Source organism: Oncorhynchus masou, chromosome 30 (assembly GCF_036934945.1).
Source record: "Oncorhynchus masou masou isolate Uvic2021 chromosome 30, UVic_Omas_1.1, whole genome shotgun sequence".
Lineage (NCBI taxonomy): Eukaryota > Metazoa > Chordata > Actinopteri > Salmoniformes > Salmonidae > Oncorhynchus > Oncorhynchus masou.
Genome location: NC_088241.1, coordinates 35613614 through 35631590, shown reverse-complemented (window position 1 = coordinate 35631590; position 17977 = coordinate 35613614). Strand labels below are relative to the sequence as shown.

The 17977-nt window shown below is 38.4% G+C and overlaps 11 non-coding genes across 11 annotated transcripts; all 11 read left to right on the top strand.

Annotated features, from left to right (window-relative positions):
- The first annotated feature begins 1706 nt into the window (after positions 1-1706).
- trnar-ccg (transfer RNA arginine (anticodon CCG)) lies at positions 1707-1779 on the top strand. The gene has a single exon. It is a non-coding gene; the product is annotated as a tRNA-Arg (tRNA).
- A 1318-nt stretch (positions 1780-3097) lies between these two features.
- Positions 3098-3170, top strand: trnar-ccg (transfer RNA arginine (anticodon CCG)). Its single transcript has one exon. It is a non-coding gene; the product is annotated as a tRNA-Arg (tRNA).
- A 1319-nt stretch (positions 3171-4489) lies between these two features.
- trnar-ccg (transfer RNA arginine (anticodon CCG)) lies at positions 4490-4562 on the top strand. The gene has a single exon. It is a non-coding gene; the product is annotated as a tRNA-Arg (tRNA).
- Positions 4563-5881: 1319 nt separating this feature from the next.
- Positions 5882-5954, top strand: trnar-ccg (transfer RNA arginine (anticodon CCG)). Its single transcript has one exon. It is a non-coding gene; the product is annotated as a tRNA-Arg (tRNA).
- Positions 5955-7271: 1317 nt separating this feature from the next.
- trnar-ccg (transfer RNA arginine (anticodon CCG)) lies at positions 7272-7344 on the top strand. Its single transcript has one exon. It is a non-coding gene; the product is annotated as a tRNA-Arg (tRNA).
- Positions 7345-8662: 1318 nt separating this feature from the next.
- trnar-ccg (transfer RNA arginine (anticodon CCG)) lies at positions 8663-8735 on the top strand. The gene has a single exon. It is a non-coding gene; the product is annotated as a tRNA-Arg (tRNA).
- Positions 8736-10054: 1319 nt separating this feature from the next.
- trnar-ccg (transfer RNA arginine (anticodon CCG)) lies at positions 10055-10127 on the top strand. The gene has a single exon. It is a non-coding gene; the product is annotated as a tRNA-Arg (tRNA).
- Positions 10128-11445: 1318 nt separating this feature from the next.
- On the top strand, positions 11446-11518 carry trnar-ccg (transfer RNA arginine (anticodon CCG)). Its single transcript has one exon. It is a non-coding gene; the product is annotated as a tRNA-Arg (tRNA).
- A 2707-nt stretch (positions 11519-14225) lies between these two features.
- On the top strand, positions 14226-14298 carry trnar-ccg (transfer RNA arginine (anticodon CCG)). Its single transcript has one exon. It is a non-coding gene; the product is annotated as a tRNA-Arg (tRNA).
- Positions 14299-15614: 1316 nt separating this feature from the next.
- Positions 15615-15687, top strand: trnar-ccg (transfer RNA arginine (anticodon CCG)). Its single transcript has one exon. It is a non-coding gene; the product is annotated as a tRNA-Arg (tRNA).
- Positions 15688-17005: 1318 nt separating this feature from the next.
- trnar-ccg (transfer RNA arginine (anticodon CCG)) lies at positions 17006-17078 on the top strand. Its single transcript has one exon. It is a non-coding gene; the product is annotated as a tRNA-Arg (tRNA).
- Positions 17079-17977: the final 899 nt, after the last annotated feature.

Sequence of the window (17977 nt, the reverse complement as noted above, 5' to 3'; positions counted from 1 at the left end):
CTAAATCCTCCTGGGATGGTGGCTGGGATAGGGCATGCAGGGTGGGAATTGAGAGATACAATGCTCCCGTGTTCGCGGAGTCCACATTCCCGGTAGAAGCTGCGCATGTCAGCTCAATCAGAAATTACCTTTAAATGGTGTGTTTTCGACAAAGCGTGAATCGGATTGAATCCCGGCCTAAGCACACAAAAATAGCTGAGAGATTACAGGAGTGCACATTTGTGTGTCATATCTGTAGGTTCAATCGGGAAGATGGCAAACATACAGTTTATTGACATATTAAAACTATCACAAATATAAGGATGGAATGAACACCACAACACCATGTAGTATTATTAATATCCTTAAGAAATAAATATAGTTACCAGCATAGATAAACTGCAGCATCAGCGTGCCGGTATCGATCTTTATTCCATGAGTTTATTCTTTGTACCCAGTACCCGCAAGTCATTGGATGTGCGAACACTACGTTTGAAAATAGTATTAATAATCGTGACCTGTTCTAGGATGATATGTCTTTTCCAGTGTTTCAAGGCTTGCTGACTGCAATTTTAATGGTTTAACATGACATTTTTAGGGCAACATGATATTTTGGGGTGGACAACCCTGCACCCCATCCCCCCTAGAGATGGTGTTGGTATTATTATCCTTCTAAATTTGACCAAGATGTTCCAGGAACCTAATGTTTCATGGGCACAATGTAATAAATGTTGGGGTCAACTAATCTAGAACAGCTAAAAAAAAAGTTAAATGGAAGAATATTTCTTTAAATGACAAAACAGTGGGTAGTGTAATTAGCTTGCTTGACAGATTAAAATAATGTTGGAAATTAGATCAGTCTGAACAAGTACTGAGAATGTACCTGCTTTTACAAGGATCATGCATTGATGTAACCAGTGGCGTTGCTTCATTTACAAAATTAATAAGATGTAGACTTGTATATAAAATATAATAAAATGCAAAACCCCCAAAAGACACTGATTCTTTAAATCAGGGGAGTACGTGTCCTGTCACCAACGCCCTCATTCTGAAATTACATTTTTGTCCCCACCAGTTTTATCATTGGAATGTGATACAAAACGAGGCTACGGTATGCTTTAGGACCATGCGGACACCTCCAAGCAGTCGGATAGGCTGTTTGGAGTGTTTATCCAACTGGTGAAAAAAAAAAATAATAATAGTTATGTCCCCCCCATTTTGAAAACCAAAGTTGCACCCCTGCTTTATACTGTATATAATGTATTTTCAACTCATTTTTCATTTCAAAACTTGAGACATCTGTGGCTTTGTGTTTTGTGAAAAAACTGCACATTTTAAAGTGGCCTTTTATTGTCCACAGCATAGATTGTACATCTCAATTGTCAGTAGGAGCCACATTTGTTTAAGCAAGTCAGCCATATCAGCTACAGTATGTTTTTTTAAAGGCAGTAAACAAGGCTGAATGAACTGTTTCGCTGCCAGACAAGGCTCTGCTGATAGCCAGGTGTAGCAGTGGTAAGGATGTTTTGGTGCTGAAAAGAAAGCTCTGCTGTTGGGAAAGCTTTATATAGGGCCTAACTGTTTGTGGGTACCGTTTGTCACCGTTATAGTGCAATGAATGTATTATTTAATGTTGTATTCTCTTGTGTAATGGCTTTGCTGGCATGCGTCAAAACCTTTCAAGTATGTTTGCCCGACCGAGATATAATTTTCTGTTTGCAATAACAGATCCAGTGGCCTAATGGATAAGGCTTCAGCCTCCGGCGCTGGGGATTGTGGGTTCAAGTCCCACCTGGGTCTGTTGAAAGAATCTGTGCATTAAAAAGATGGCCAGACATGACTTGGTTCTTGCTAAGATCCAATTGCATGAAATGTTTAGCTTTCATCAATATCTGTACAAAATTCCCAATTCCCCTATTCAAATAGTTAATTCCAAATAAATGAAGCTTTACTCAATAGTAGGAGTGCTAGAAAAGTGATAATTGGAACCCCTCTTCCAGGTCATGACTTCACCAAACAATCTACAGCTTTATTAATCATAAATAAAAACATCTTCATGGTATTCAAATGACTCCAATAGATCTAGTGAGTCAGGACTTGTTTTTTTGTGAAATGTATTGTGACAAAGATGATTGTGAAACTACATGTTATACTAAATGTTGATTTGAATGTTGATTCGTATTTGTATGATGATAACAGTAGAATAGGTTTGTCTACATGGAGCCTGCTGCTAGTGGCTGTTTTCTTTTAGATTAGCTGTTAGTATATTGTTGTTGTTCTTGAGGCTGGCCAGTGAGGCAGCGTAGTCCACTACTTTTTCCACACTCCACTTGGAACAGAAGAACATGGGCAGGCTGGAGTCTTTGCCCTCTTTGGGAAGGAAGACGTTGAAATAGGTCCACTCTGTCTGGAAAACAAAATTAAATAAGATGTAGACTTGTATATAAAATATAATAAAATGCAAAACCCCCAAAAAGACACTGATTCTTTAAATCAGGGGAGTACATGTCCTGTCCCCAACGCCCTCATTCTCATTCGGATAGGCTGTTTGGAGTGTTTATCCAACTGGTGAAAAAATTAAAAATAATAATAGTTATGTCCCCCCATTTCGAAAACCAAAGTTGCACCCCTGCTTTATACTGTATATAATGTATTTTCAACTCATTTTTCATTTCAAAACTTGAGACATCTGTGGCTTTGTGTTTTGTGAAAAAACTGCACATTTTAAAGTGGCCTTTTATTGTCCACAGCATAGATTGTACATCTCAATTGTCAGTAGGAGCCACATTTGTTTAAGCAAGTCAGCCATATCAGCTACAGTATGTTTTTTTTAAAGGCAGTAAACAAGGCTGAATGAACTGTTTCGCTGCCAGACAAGGCTCCTCTGATAGCCAGGTGTAGCAGTGGTAAGGATGTTTTGGTGCTGAAAAGAAAGCTCTGCTGTTGGGAAAGCTTTATATAGGGCCTAACTGTCTGTGGGTACCGTTTGTCACCGTTATAGTGCAATGAACGTATTATTTAATGTTGTATTGTCTTGTGTAATGGCTTTGCTGGCATGCGTCACAACTTTTTAAGTATGTTTGCCCCACCGAGATGTAATTTTATGTTGGGAATAAGGGATCCAGTGGCCTAATGGATAAGGCATCAGCCTCCGGAGCTGGGGATTGTGGGTTCAAGTCCCACCTGGGTCTGTTGAAAGAATCTGTGCATTAAAAAGATGGCCAGACATGACTTGGTTCTTGCAAAGATCCACTTGCATGAAATGTTTAGCTTTCATCAATATCTGTACAAAATTCACAATTCCCTGAGTCAAATAGTGAATTCCAAATAAATGAAGCTTTACTCAATTGAAGGAGTGCTAGAAAAGTGATAATTGGAACCCCTCTTCCAGGTCATGACTTCACCAAACAATCTACAGCTTTATTAATCATAAATAAAAACATCTTCATGGTATTCAAATGACTCCAATAGATCTAGTGAGTCAGGACTTGTTTTTTTGTGAAATGTATTGTGACAATGATGATTGTGAAACTACACGTTATAATAAATGTTGATTTGAATGTTGATTCGTATTTGTATGATGATAACATTAGAATAGGTTTGTCTACTTGGAGCCTGCTGCTAGTGGCTGTTTTCTTTTAGATTAGCTGTTAGTATATTGTTGTTGTTCTTGAGGCTGGCCAGTGAGGCAGCGTAGTCCACTACTTTTTCCACACTCCACTTGGAACAGAAGAACATGGGCAGGCTGGAGTCTTTGCCCTCTTTGGGAAGGAAGACGTTGAAATAGGTCCACTCTGTCTGGAAAACAAAATTAAATAAGATGTAGACTTGTATATAAAATATAATAAAATGCAAAACCCCCAAAAAGACACTGATTCTTTAAATTAGGGGAGTACATGTCCTGTCCCCAACACCCTCATTCTCATTCGGATAGGCTGTTTGGAGTGTTTATCCAACTGGTGAAAAAATTAAAAATAATAATAGTTATGTCCCCCCCATTTCGAAAACCAAAGTTGCACCCCGGCTTTATACTGTATATAATGTATTTTCAACTCATTTTTCATTTCAAAACTTGAGACATCTGTGGCTTTGTGTTTTGTGAAAAAACTGCACATTTTAAAGTGGCCTTTTATTGTCCACAGCATAGATTGTACATCTCAATTGTCAGTAGGAGCCACATTTGTTTAAGCAAGTCAGCCATATCAGCTACAGTATGTTTTTTTTAAAGGCAGTAAACAAGGCTGAATGAACTGTTTCGCTGCCAGACAAGGCTCCGCTGATAGCCAGGTGTAGCAGTGGTAAGGATGTTTTGGTGCTGAAAAGAAAGCTCTGCTGTTGGGAAAGCTTTATATAGGGCCTAACTGTTTGTGGGTACCGTTTGTCACCGTTATAGTGCAATGAACGTATTATTTAATGTTGTATTGTCTTGTGTAATGGCTTTGCTGGCATGCGTCAAAACTTTTTAAGTATGTTTGCCCCACCGAGATGTAATTTTATGTTGGGAATAAGGGATCCAGTGGCCTAATGGATAAGGCATCAGCCTCCGGAGCTGGGGATTGTGGGTTCAAGTCCCACCTGGGTCTGTTGAAAGAATCTGTGCACTAAAAAGATGGCCAGACATGACTTGGTTCTTGCAAAGATCCACTTGCATGAAATGTTTAGCTTTCATCAATATCTGTACAAAATTCACAATTCCCTGAGTCAAATAGTGAATTCCAAATAAATGAAGCTTTACTCAATTGAAGGAGTGCTAGAAAAGTGATAATTGGAACCCCTCTTCCAGGTCATGACTTCACCAAACAATCTACAGCTTTATTAATCATAAATAAAAACATCTTCATGGTATTCAAATGACTCCAATAGATCTAGTGAGTCAGGACTTGTTTTTTTGTGAAATGTATTGTGACAATGATGATTGTGAAACTACACGTTATAATAAATGTTGATTTGAATGTTGATTCGTATTTGTATGATGATAACATTAGAATAGGTTTGTCTACTTGGAGCCTGCTGCTAGTGGCTGTTTTCTTTTAGATTAGCTGTTAGTATATTGTTGTTGTTCTTGAGGCTGGCCAGTGAGGCAGCGTAGTCCACTACTTTTTCCACACTCCACTTGGAACAGAAGAACATGGGCAGGCTGGAGTCTTTGCCCTCTTTGGGAAGGAAGACGTTGAAATAGGTCCACTCTGTCTGGAAAACAAAATTAAATAAGATGTAGACTTGTATATAAAATATAATAAAATGCAAAACCCCCAAAAAGACACTGATTCTTTAAATCAGGGGAGTACATGTCCTGTCCCCAACGCCCTCATTCTCATTCGGATAGGCTGTTTGGAGTGTTTATCCAACTGGTGAAAAAATTAAAAATAATAATAGTTATGTCCCCCCCATTTCGAAAACCAAAGTTGCACCCCTGCTTTATACTGTATATAATGTATTTTCAACTCATTTTTCATTTCAAAACTTGAGACATCTGTGGCTTTGTGTTTTGTGAAAAAACTGCACATTTTAAAGTGGCCTTTTATTGTCCACAGCATAGATTGTACATCTCAATTGTCAGTAGGAGCCACATTTGTTTAAGCAAGTCAGCCATATCAGCTACAGTATGTTTTTTTTAAAGGCAGTAAACAAGGCTGAATGAACTGTTTCGCTGCCAGACAAGGCTCCTCTGATAGCCAGGTGTAGCAGTGGTAAGGATGTTTTGGTGCTGAAAAGAAAGCTCTGCTGTTGGGAAAGCTTTATATAGGGCCTAACTGTTTGTGGGTACCGTTTGTCACCGTTATAGTGCAATGAACGTATTATTTAATGTTGTATTGTCTTGTGTAATGGCTTTGCTGGCATGCGTCAAAACTTTTTAAGTATGTTTGCCCCACCGAGATGTAATTTTATGTTGGGAATAAGGGATCCAGTGGCCTAATGGATAAGGCATCAGCCTCCGGAGCTGGGGATTGTGGGTTCAAGTCCCACCTGGGTCTGTTGAAAGAATCTGTGCATTAAAAAGATGGCCAGACATGACTTGGTTCTTGCAAAGATCCACTTGCATGAAATGTTTAGCTTTCATCAATATCTGTACAAAATTCACAATTCCCTGAGTCAAATAGTGAATTCCAAATAAATGAAGCTTTACTCAATTGAAGGAGTGCTAGAAAAGTGATAATTGGAACCCCTCTTCCAGGTCATGACTTCACCAAACAATCTACAGCTTTATTAATCATAAATAAAAACATCTTCATGGTATTCAAATGACTCCAATAGATCTAGTGAGTCAGGACTTATTTTTTTGTGAAATGTATTGTGACAAAGATGATTGTGAAACTACACGTTATAATAAATGTTGATTTGAATGTTGATTCGTATTTGTATGATGATAACATTAGAATAGGTTTGTCTACTTGGAGCCTGCTGCTAGTGGCTGTTTTCTTTTAGATTAGCTGTTAGTATATTGTTGTTGTTCTTGAGGCTGGCCAGTGAGGCAGCGTAGTCCACTACTTTTTCCACACTCCACTTGGAACAGAAGAACATGGGCAGGCTGGAGTCTTTGCCCTCTTTGGGAAGGAAGACGTTGAAATAGGTCCACTCTGTCTGGAAAACAAAATTAAATAAGATGTAGACTTGTATATAAAATATAATAAAATGCAAAACCCCCAAAAAGACACTGATTCTTTAAATTAGGGAGTACATGTCCTGTCCCCAACACCCTCATTCTCATTCGGATAGGCTGTTTGGAGTGTTTATCCAACTGGTGAAAAAATTAAAAATAATAATAGTTATGTCCCCCCATTTCGAAAACCAAAGTTGCACCCCTGCTTTATACTGTATATAATGTATTTTCAACTCATTTTTCATTTCAAAACTTGAGACATCTGTGGCTTTGTGTTTTGTGAAAAAACTGCACATTTTAAAGTGGCCTTTTATTGTCCACAGCATAGATTGTACATCTCAATTGTCAGTAGGAGCCACATTTGTTTAAGCAAGTCAGCCATATCAGCTACAGTATGTTTTTTTTAAAGGCAGTAAACAAGGCTGAATGAACTGTTTCGCTGCCAGACAAGGCTCCGCTGATAGCCAGGTGTAGCAGTGGTAAGGATGTTTTGGTGCTGAAAAGAAAGCTCTGCTGTTGGGAAAGCTTTATATAGGGCCTAACTGTTTGTGGGTACCGTTTGTCACCGTTATAGTGCAATGAACGTATTATTTAATGTTGTATTGTCTTGTGTAATGGCTTTGCTGGCATGCGTCAAAACTTTTTAAGTATGTTTGCCCCACCGAGATGTAATTTTATGTTGGGAATAAGGGATCCAGTGGCCTAATGGATAAGGCATCAGCCTCCGGAGCTGGGGATTGTGGGTTCAAGTCCCACCTGGGTCTGTTGAAAGAATCTGTGCACTAAAAAGATGGCCAGACATGACTTGGTTCTTGCAAAGATCCACTTGCATGAAATGTTTAGCTTTCATCAATATCTGTACAAAATTCACAATTCCCTGAGTCAAATAGTGAATTCCAAATAAATGAAGCTTTACTCAATTGAAGGAGTGCTAGAAAAGTGATAATTGGAACCCCCTCTTCCAGGTCATGACTTCACCAAACAATCTACAGCTTTATTAATCATAAATAAAAACATCTTCATGGTATTCAAATGACTCCAATAGATCTAGTGAGTCAAGACTTGTTTTTTTGTGAAATGTATTGTGACAATGATGATTGTGAAACTACACGTTATAATAAATGTTGATTTGAATGTTGATTCGTATTTGTATGATGATAACATTAGAATAGGTTTGTCTACTTGGAGCCTGCTGCTAGTGGCTGTTTTCTTTTAGATTAGCTGTTAGTATATTGTTGTTGTTCTTGAGGCTGGCCAGTGAGGCAGCGTAGTCCACTACTTTTTCCACACTCCACTTGGAACAGAAGAACATGGGCAGGCTGGAGTCTTTGCCCTCTTTGGGAAGGAAGACGTTGAAATAGGTCCACTCTGTCTGGAAAACAAAATTAAATAAGATGTAGACTTGTATATAAAATATAATAAAATGCAAAACCCCCAAAAAGACACTGATTCTTTAAATCAGGGGAGTACATGTCCTGTCCCCAACGCCCTCATTCTCATTCGGATAGGCTGTTTGGAGTGTTTATCCAACTGGTGAAAAAATTAAAAATAATAATAGTTATGTCCCCCATTTCGAAAACCAAAGTTGCACCCCTGCTTTATACTGTATATAATGTATTTTCAACTCATTTTTCATTTCAAAACTTGAGACATCTGTGGCTTTGTGTTTTGTGAAAAAACTGCACATTTTAAAGTGGCCTTTTATTGTCCACAGCATAGATTGTACATCTCAATTGTCAGTAGGAGCCACATTTGTTTAAGCAAGTCAGCCATATCAGCTACAGTATGTTTTTTTTAAAGGCAGTAAACAAGGCTGAATGAACTGTTTCGCTGCCAGACAAGGCTCCTCTGATAGCCAGGTGTAGCAGTGGTAAGGATGTTTTGGTGCTGAAAAGAAAGCTCTGCTGTTGGGAAAGCTTTATATAGGGCCTAACTGTTTGTGGGTACCGTTTGTCACCGTTATAGTGCAATGAACGTATTATTTAATGTTGTATTGTCTTGTGTAATGGCTTTGCTGGCATGCGTCAAAACTTTTTAAGTATGTTTGCCCCACCGAGATGTAATTTTATGTTGGGAATAAGGGATCCAGTGGCCTAATGGATAAGGCATCAGCCTCCGGAGCTGGGGATTGTGGGTTCAAGTCCCACCTGGGTCTGTTGAAATAATCTGTGCATTAAAAAGATGGCCAGACATGACTTGGTTCTTGCTAAGATCCACTTGCATGAAATGTTTAGCTTTCATCAATATCTGTACAAAATTCACAATTCCCTGAGTCAAATAGTGAATTCCAAATAAATGAAGCTTTACTCAATTGAAGGAGTGCTAGAAAAGTGATAATTGGAACCCCTCTTCCAGGTCATGACTTCACCAAACAATCTACAGCTTTATTAATCATAAATAAAAACATCTTCATGGTATTCAAATGACTCCAATAGATCTAGTGAGTCAGGACTTATTTTTTTGTGAAATGTATTGTGACAAAGATGATTGTGAAACTACACGTTATAATAAATGTTGATTTGAATGTTGATTCGTATTTGTATGATGATAACATTAGAATAGGTTTGTCTACTTGGAGCCTGCTGCTAGTGGCTGTTTTCTTTTAGATTAGCTGTTAGTATATTGTTGTTGTTCTTGAGGCTGGCCAGTGAGGCAGCGTAGTCCACTACTTTTTCCACACTCCACTTGGAACAGAAGAACATGGGCAGGCTGGAGTCTTTGCCCTCTTTGGGAAGGAAGACGTTGAAATAGGTCCACTCTGTCTGGAAAACAAAATTAAATAAGATGTAGACTTGTATATAAAATATAATAAAATGCAAAACCCCCAAAAAGACACTGATTCTTTAAATTAGGGGAGTACATGTCCTGTCCCCAACACCCTCATTCTCATTCGGATAGGCTGTTTGGAGTGTTTATCCAACTGGTGAAAAAATTAAAAATAATAATAGTTATGTCCCCCCCATTTCGAAAACCAAAGTTGCACCCCTGCTTTATACTGTATATAATGTATTTTCAACTCATTTTTCATTTCAAAACTTGAGACATCTGTGGCTTTGTGTTTTGTGAAAAAACTGCACATTTTAAAGTGGCCTTTTATTGTCCACAGCATAGATTGTACATCTCAATTGTCAGTAGGAGCCACATTTGTTTAAGCAAGTCAGCCATATCAGCTACAGTATGTTTTTTTTAAAGGCAGTAAACAAGGCTGAATGAACTGTTTCGCTGCCAGACAAGGCTCCGCTGATAGCCAGGTGTAGCAGTGGTAAGGATGTTTTGGTGCTGAAAAGAAAGCTCTGCTGTTGGGAAAGCTTTATATAGGGCCTAACTGTTTGTGGGTACCGTTTGTCACCGTTATAGTGCAATGAACGTATTATTTAATGTTGTATTGTCTTGTGTAATGGCTTTGCTGGCATGCGTCAAAACTTTTTAAGTATGTTTGCCCCACCGAGATGTAATTTTATGTTGGGAATAAGGGATCCAGTGGCCTAATGGATAAGGCATCAGCCTCCGGAGCTGGGGATTGTGGGTTCAAGTCCCACCTGGGTCTGTTGAAAGAATCTGTGCACTAAAAAGATGGCCAGACATGACTTGGTTCTTGCAAAGATCCACTTGCATGAAATGTTTAGCTTTCATCAATATCTGTACAAAATTCACAATTCCCTGAGTCAAATAGTGAATTCCAAATAAATGAAGCTTTACTCAATTGAAGGAGTGCTAGAAAAGTGATAATTGGAACCCCTCTTCCAGGTCATGACTTCACCAAACAATCTACAGCTTTATTAATCATAAATAAAAACATCTTCATGGTATTCAAATGACTCCAATAGATCTAGTGAGTCAGGACTTGTTTTTTTGTGAAATGTATTGTGACAATGATGATTGTGAAACTACACGTTATAATAAATGTTGATTTGAATGTTGATTCGTATTTGTATGATGATAACATTAGAATAGGTTTGTCTACTTGGAGCCTGCTGCTAGTGGCTGTTTTCTTTTAGATTAGCTGTTAGTATATTGTTGATGTTCTTGAGGCTGGCCAGTGAGGCAGCGTAGTCCACTACTTTTTCCACACTCCACTTGGAACAGAAGAACATGGGCAGGCTGGAGTCTTTGCCCTCTTTGGGAAGGAAGACGTTGAAATAGGTCCACTCTGTCTGGAAAACAAAATTAAATAAGATGTAGACTTGTATATAAAATATAATAAAATGCAAAACCCCCAAAAAGACACTGATTCTTTAAATTAGGGGAGTACATGTCCTGTCCCCAACGCCCTCATTCTCATTCGGATAGGCTGTTTGGAGTGTTTATCCAACTGGTGAAAAAATTAAAAATAATAATAGTTATGTCCCCCCCATTTCGAAAACCAAAGTTGCACCCCTGCTTTATACTGTATATAATGTATTTTCAACTCATTTTTCATTTCAAAACTTGAGACATCTGTGGCTTTGTGTTTTGTGAAAAAACTGCACATTTTAAAGTGGCCTTTTATTGTCCACAGCATAGATTGTACATCTCAATTGTCAGTAGGAGCCACATTTGTTTAAGCAAGTCAGCCATATCAGCTACAGTATGTTTTTTTAAAGGCAGTAAACAAGGCTGAATGAACTGTTTCGCTGCCAGACAAGGCTCCGCTGATAGCCAGGTGTAGCAGTGGTAAGGATGTTTTGGTGCTGAAAAGAAAGCTCTGCTGTTGGGAAAGCTTTATATAGGGCCTAACTGTTTGTGGGTACCGTTTGTCACCGTTATAGTGCAATGAACGTATTATTTAATGTTGTATTGTCTTGTGTAATGGCTTTGCTGGCATGCGTCAAAACTTTTTAAGTATGTTTGCCCCACCGAGATGTAATTTTTTGTTGGGAATAAGGGATCCAGTGGCCTAATGGATAAGGCATCAGCCTCCGGAGCTGGGGATTGTGGGTTCAAGTCCCACCTGGGTCTGTTGAAAGAATCTGTGCATTAAAAAGATGGCCAGACATGACTTGGTTCTTGCTAAGATCCACTTGCATGAAATGTTTAGCTTTCATCAATATCTGTACTAAATTTACAATTCCCCTATTCAAATAGTGAATTCCAAATAAATGAAGCTTTACTCAATTGAAGGAGTGCTAGAAAAGTGATAATTGGAACCCCTCTTCCAGGTCATGACTTCACCAAACAATCTACAGCTTTATTAATCATAAATAAAAACATCTTCATGGTATTCAAATGACTCCAATAGATCTAGTGAGTCAGGACTTGTTTTTTTGTGAAATGTATTGTGACAAAGATGATTGTGAAACTACACGTTATAATAAATGTTCATTTGAATGTTGATTCGTATTTGTATGATGATAACATTAGAATAGGTTTGTCTACTTGGAGCCTGCTGCTAGTGGCTGTTTTCTTTTAGATTAGCTGTTAGTATATTGTTGTTGTTCTTGAGGCTGGCCAGTGAGGCAGCGTAGTCCACTACTTTTTCCACACTCCACTTGGAACAGAAGAACATGGGCAGGCTGGAGTCTTTGCCCTCTTTGGGAAGGAAGACGTTGAAATAGGTCCACTCTGTCTGGAAAACAAAATTAAATAAGATGTAGACTTGTATATAAAATATAATAAAATGCAAAACCCTCAAAAAGACACTGATTCTTTAAATCAGGGGAGTACATGTCCTGTCCCCAACGCCCTCATTCTCATTCGGATAGGCTGTTTGGAGTGTTTATCCAACTGGTGAAAAAATTAAAAATAATAATAGTTATGTCCCCCATTTCGAAAACCAAAGTTGCACCCCTGCTTTATACTGTATATAATGTATTTTCAACTCATTTTTCATTTCAAAACTTGAGACATCTGTGGCTTTGTGTTTTGTGAAAAAACTGCACATTTTAAAGTGGCCTTTTTTGTCCACAGCATAGATTGTACATCTCAATTGTCAGTAGGAGCCACATTTGTTTAAGCAAGTCAGCCATATCAGCTACAGTATGTTTTTTTTAAAGGCAGTAAACAAGGCTGAATGAACTGTTTCGCTGCCAGACAAGGCTCCGCTGATAGCCAGGTGTAGCAGTGGTAAGGATGTTTTGGTGCTGAAAAGAAAGCTCTGCTGTTGGGAAAGCTTTATATAGGGCCTAACTGTTTGTGGGTACCGTTTGTCACCGTTATAGTGCAATGAACGTATTATTTAATGTTGTATTGTCTTGTGTAATGGCTTTGCTGGCATGCGTCAAAACTTTTTAAGTATGTTTGCCCCACCGAGATGTAATTTTTTGTTGGGAATAAGGGATCCAGTGACCTAATGGATAAGGCATCAGCCTCCGGAGCTGGGGATTGTGGGTTCAAGTCCCACCTGGGTCTGTTGAAAGAATCTGTGCATTAAAAAGATGGCCAGACATGACTTGGTTCTTGCTAAGATCCACTTGCATGAAATGTTTAGCTTTCATCAATATCTGTACAAAATTCACAATTCCCTGAGTCAAATAGTGAATTCCAAATAAATGAAGCTTTACTCAATTGAAGGAGTGCTAGAAAAGTGATAATTGGAACTCCTCTTCCAGGTCATGACTTCACCAAACAATCTACAGCTTTATTAATCATAAATAAAAACATCTTCATGGTATTCAAATGACTCCAATAGATCTAGTGAGTCAGGACTTGTTTTTTGTGAAATGTATTGTGACAAAGATGATTGTGAAACTACATGTTATAATAAATGTTCATTTGAATGTTGATTCGTATTTGTATGATGATAACATTAGAATAGGTTTGTCTACTTGGAGCCTGCTGCTAGTGGCTGTTTTCTTTTAGATTAGCTGTTAGTATATTGTTGTTGTTCTTGAGGCTGGCCAGTGAGGCAGCGTAGTCCACTACTTTTTCCACACTCCACTTGGAACAGAGGAACATGGGCAGGCTGGAGTCTTTGCCCTCTTTGGGAAGGAAGACGTTGAAATAGGTCCACTCTGTCTGGAAAACAAAATTAAATAAGATGTAGACTTGTATATAAAATATAATAAAATGCAAAACCCCCAAAAAGACACTGATTCTTTAAATCAGGGGAGTACATGTCCTGTCCCCAACGCCCTCATTCTCATTCGGATAGGCTGTTTGGAGTGTTTATCCAACTGGTGAAAAAATTAAAAATAATAATAGTTATGTCCCCCCCATTTCGAAAACCAAAGTTGCACCCCTGCTTTATACTGTATATAATGTATTTTCAACTCATTTTTCATTTCAAAACTTGAGACATCTGTGGCTTTGTGTTTTGTGAAAAAAACTGCACATTTTAAAGTGGCCTTTTTTTGTCCACAGCATAGATTGTACATCTCAATTGTCAGTAGGAGCCACATTTGTTTAAGCAAGTCAGCCATATCAGCTACAGTATGTTTTTTTAAAGGCAGTAAACAAGGCTGAATGAACTGTTTCGCTGCCAGACAAGGCTCCGCTGATAGCCAGGTGTAGCAGTGGTAAGGATGTTTTGGTGCTGAAAAGAAAGCTCTGCTGTTGGGAAAGCTTTATATAGGGCCTAACTGTTTGTGGGTACCGTTTGTCACCGTTATAGTGCAATGAACGTATTATTTAATGTTGTATTGTCTTGTGTAATGGCTTTGCTGGCATGCGTCAAAACTTTTTAAGTATGTTTGCCCCACCAAGATGTAATTTTTTGTTCGGAATAAGGGATCCAGTGGCCTAATGGATAAGGCATCAGCCTCCGGAGCTGGGGATTGTGGGTTCAAGTCCCACCTGGGTCTGTTGAAAGAATCTGTGCATTAAAAAGATGGCCAGACATGACTTGGTTCTTGCTAAGATCCACTTGCATGAAATGTTTAGCTTTCATCAATATCTGTACTAAATTTACAATTCCCCTATTCAAATAGTGAATTCCAAATAAATGAAGCTTTACTCAATTGAAGGAGTGCTAGAAAAGTGATAATTGGAACCCCTCTTCCAGGTCATGACTTCACCAAACAATCTACAGCTTTATTAATCATAAATAAAAACATCTTCATGGTATTCAAATGACTCCAATAGATCTAGTGAGTCAGGACTTGTTTTTTTGTGAAATGTATTGTGACAAAGATGATTGTGAAACTACACGTTATAATAAATGTTCATTTGAATGTTGATTCGTATTTGTATGATGATAACATTAGAATAGGTTTGTCTACTTGGAGCCTGCTGCTAGTGGCTGTTTTCTTTTAGATTAGCTGTTAGTATATTGTTGTTGTTCTTGAGGCTGGCCAGTGAGGCAGCGTAGTCCACTACTTTTTCCACACTCCACTTGGAACAGAAGAACATGGGCAGGCTGGAGTCTTTGCCCTCTTTGGGAAGGAAGACGTTGAAATAGGTCCACTCTGTCTGGAAAACAAAATTAAATAAGATGTAGACTTGTATATAAAATATAATAAAATGCAAAACCCCCAAAAAGACACTGATTCTTTAAATCAGGGAGTACATGTCCTGTCCCCAACGCCCTCATTCTCATTCGGATAGGCTGTTTGGAGTGTTTATCCAACTGGTGAAAAAATTAAAAATAATAATAGTTATGTCCCCCCCATTTCGAAAACCAAAGTTGCACCCCTGCTTTATACTGTATATAATGTATTTTCAACTCGTTTTTCATTTCAAAACTTGAGACATCTGTGGCTTTGTGTTTTGTGAAAAAACTGCACATTTTAAAGTGGCCTTTTTTGTCCACAGCATAGATTGTACATCTCAATTGTCAGTAGGAGCCACATTTGTTTAAGCAAGTCAGCCATATCAGCTACAGTATGTTTTTTTAAAGGCAGTAAACAAGGCTGAATGAACTGTTTCGCTGCCAGACAAGGCTCTGCTGATAGCCAGGTGTAGCAGTGGTAAGGATGTTTTGGTGCTGAAAAGAAAGCTCTGCTGTTGGGAAAGCTTTATATAGGGCCTAACTGTTTGTGGGTACCGTTTGTCACCGTTATAGTGCAATGAACGTATTATTTAATGTTGTATTGTCTTGTGTAATGGCTTTGCTGGCATGCGTCAAAACTTTTTAAGTATGTTTGCCCCACCGAGATGTAATTTTTTGTTGGGAATAAGGGATCCAGTGGCCTAATGGATAAGGCATCAGCCTCCGGAGCTGGGGATTGTGGGTTCAAGTCCCACCTGGGTCTGTTGAAAGAATCTGTGCATTAAAAAGATGGCCAGACATGACTTGGTTCTTGCTAAGATCCACTTGCATGAAATGTTTAGCTTTCATCAATATCTTTTCAAAATTCACAATTCCCTGAGTCAAATAGTGAATTCCAAATAAATGAAGCTTTACTCAATTGAAGGAGTGCTAGAAAAGTGATAATTGGAACCCCTCTTCCAGGTCATGACTTCACCAAACAATCTACAGCTTTATTAATCATAAATAAAAACATCTTCATGGTATTCAAATGACTCCAATAGATCTAGTGAGTCAGGACTTGTTTTTTTGTGAAATGTATTGTGACAAAGATGATTGTGAAACTACATGTTATAATAAATGTTGATTTGAATGTTGATTCATATTTGTATGATGATAACAGTAGAATAGGTATGTCTACATGGAGCCTGCTGCTAGTGGCTGTTTTCTTTTAGATTAGCTGTTAGTATATTGTTGTTGTTCTTGAGGCTGGCCAGTGAGGCAGCGTAGTCCACTACTTTTTCCACACTCCACTTGGAACAGAAGAACATGGGCAGGCTGGAGTCTTTGCCCTCTTTGGGAAGGAAGACGTTGAAATAGGTCCACTCTGTCTGGAAAACAAAATTAAATAAGATGTAGACTTGTATATAAAATATAATAAAATGCAAAACCCCCAAAAAGACACTGATTCTTTAAATCAGGGGAGTACATGTCCTGTCCCCAACGCCCTCATTCTCATTCGGATAGGCTGTTTGGAGTGTTTATCCAACTGGTGAAAAAATTAAAAATAATAATAGTTATGTCCCCCCATTTCGAAAACCAAAGTTGCACCCCTGCTTTATACTGTATATAATGTATTTTCAACTCATTTTTCATTTCAAAACTTGAGACATCTGTGGCTTTGTGTTTTGTGAAAAAACTGCACATTTTAAAGTGGCCTTTTATTGTCCACAGCATAGATTGTACATCTCAATTGTCAGTAGGAGCCACATTTGTTTAAGCAAGTCAGCCATATCAGCTACAGTATGTTTTTTTTAAAGGCAGTAAACAAGGCTGAATGAACTGTTTCGCTGCCAGACAAGGCTCCGCTGATAGCCAGGTGTAGCAGTGGTAAGGATGTTTTGGTGCTGAAAAGAAAGCTCTGCTGTTGGGAAAGCTTTATATAGGGCCTAACTGTTTGTGGGTACCGTTTGTCACCGTTATAGTGCAATGAACGTATTATTTAATGTTGTATTGTCTTGTGTAATGGCTTTGCTGGCATGCGTCAAAACTTTTTAAGTATGTTTGCCCCACCGAGATGTAATTTTTTGTTGGGAATAAGGGATCCAGTGGCCTAATGGATAAGGCATCAGCCTCCGGAGCTGGGGATTGTGGGTTCAAGTCCCACCTGGGTCTGTTGAAAGAATCTGTGCATTAAAAAGATGGCCAGACATGACTTGGTTCTTGCTAAGATCCACTTGCATGAAATGTTTAGCTTTCATCAATATCTGTACTAAATTTACAATTCCCCTATTCAAATAGTGAATTCCAAATAAATGAAGCTTTACTCAATTGAAGGAGTGCTAGAAAAGTGATAATTGGAACCCCTCTTCCAGGTCATGACTTCACCAAACAATCTACAGCTTTATTAATCATAAATAAAAACATCTTCATGGTATTCAAATGACTCCAATAGATCTAGTGAGTCAGGACTTGTTTTTTTGTGAAATGTATTGTGACAAAGATGATTGTGAAACTACATGTTATAATAAATGTTGATTTGAATGTTGATTCATATTTGTATGATGATAACAGTAGAATAGGTATGTCTACATGGAGCCTGCTGCTAGTGGCTGTTTTCTTTTAGATTAGCTGTTAGTATATTGTTGTTGTTCTTGAGGCTGGCCAGTGAGGCAGCGTAGTCCACTACTTTTTCCACACTCCACTTGGAACAGAAGAACATGGGCAGGCTGGAGTCTTTGCCCTCTTTGGGAAGGAAGACGTTGAAATAGGTCCACTCTGTCTGGAAAACAAAATTAAATAAGATGTAGACTTGTATATAAAATATAATAAAATGCAAAACCCCCAAAAAGACACTGATTCTTTAAATCAGGGGAGTACATGTCCTGTCCCCAACGCCCTCATTCTCATTCGGATAGGCTGTTTGGAGTGTTTATCCAACTGGTGAAAAAATTAAAAATAATAATAGTTATGTCCCCCCCATTTCGAAAACCAAAGTTGCACCCCTGCTTTATACTGTATATAATGTATTTTCAACTCATTTTTCATTTCAAAACTTGAGACATCTGTGGCTT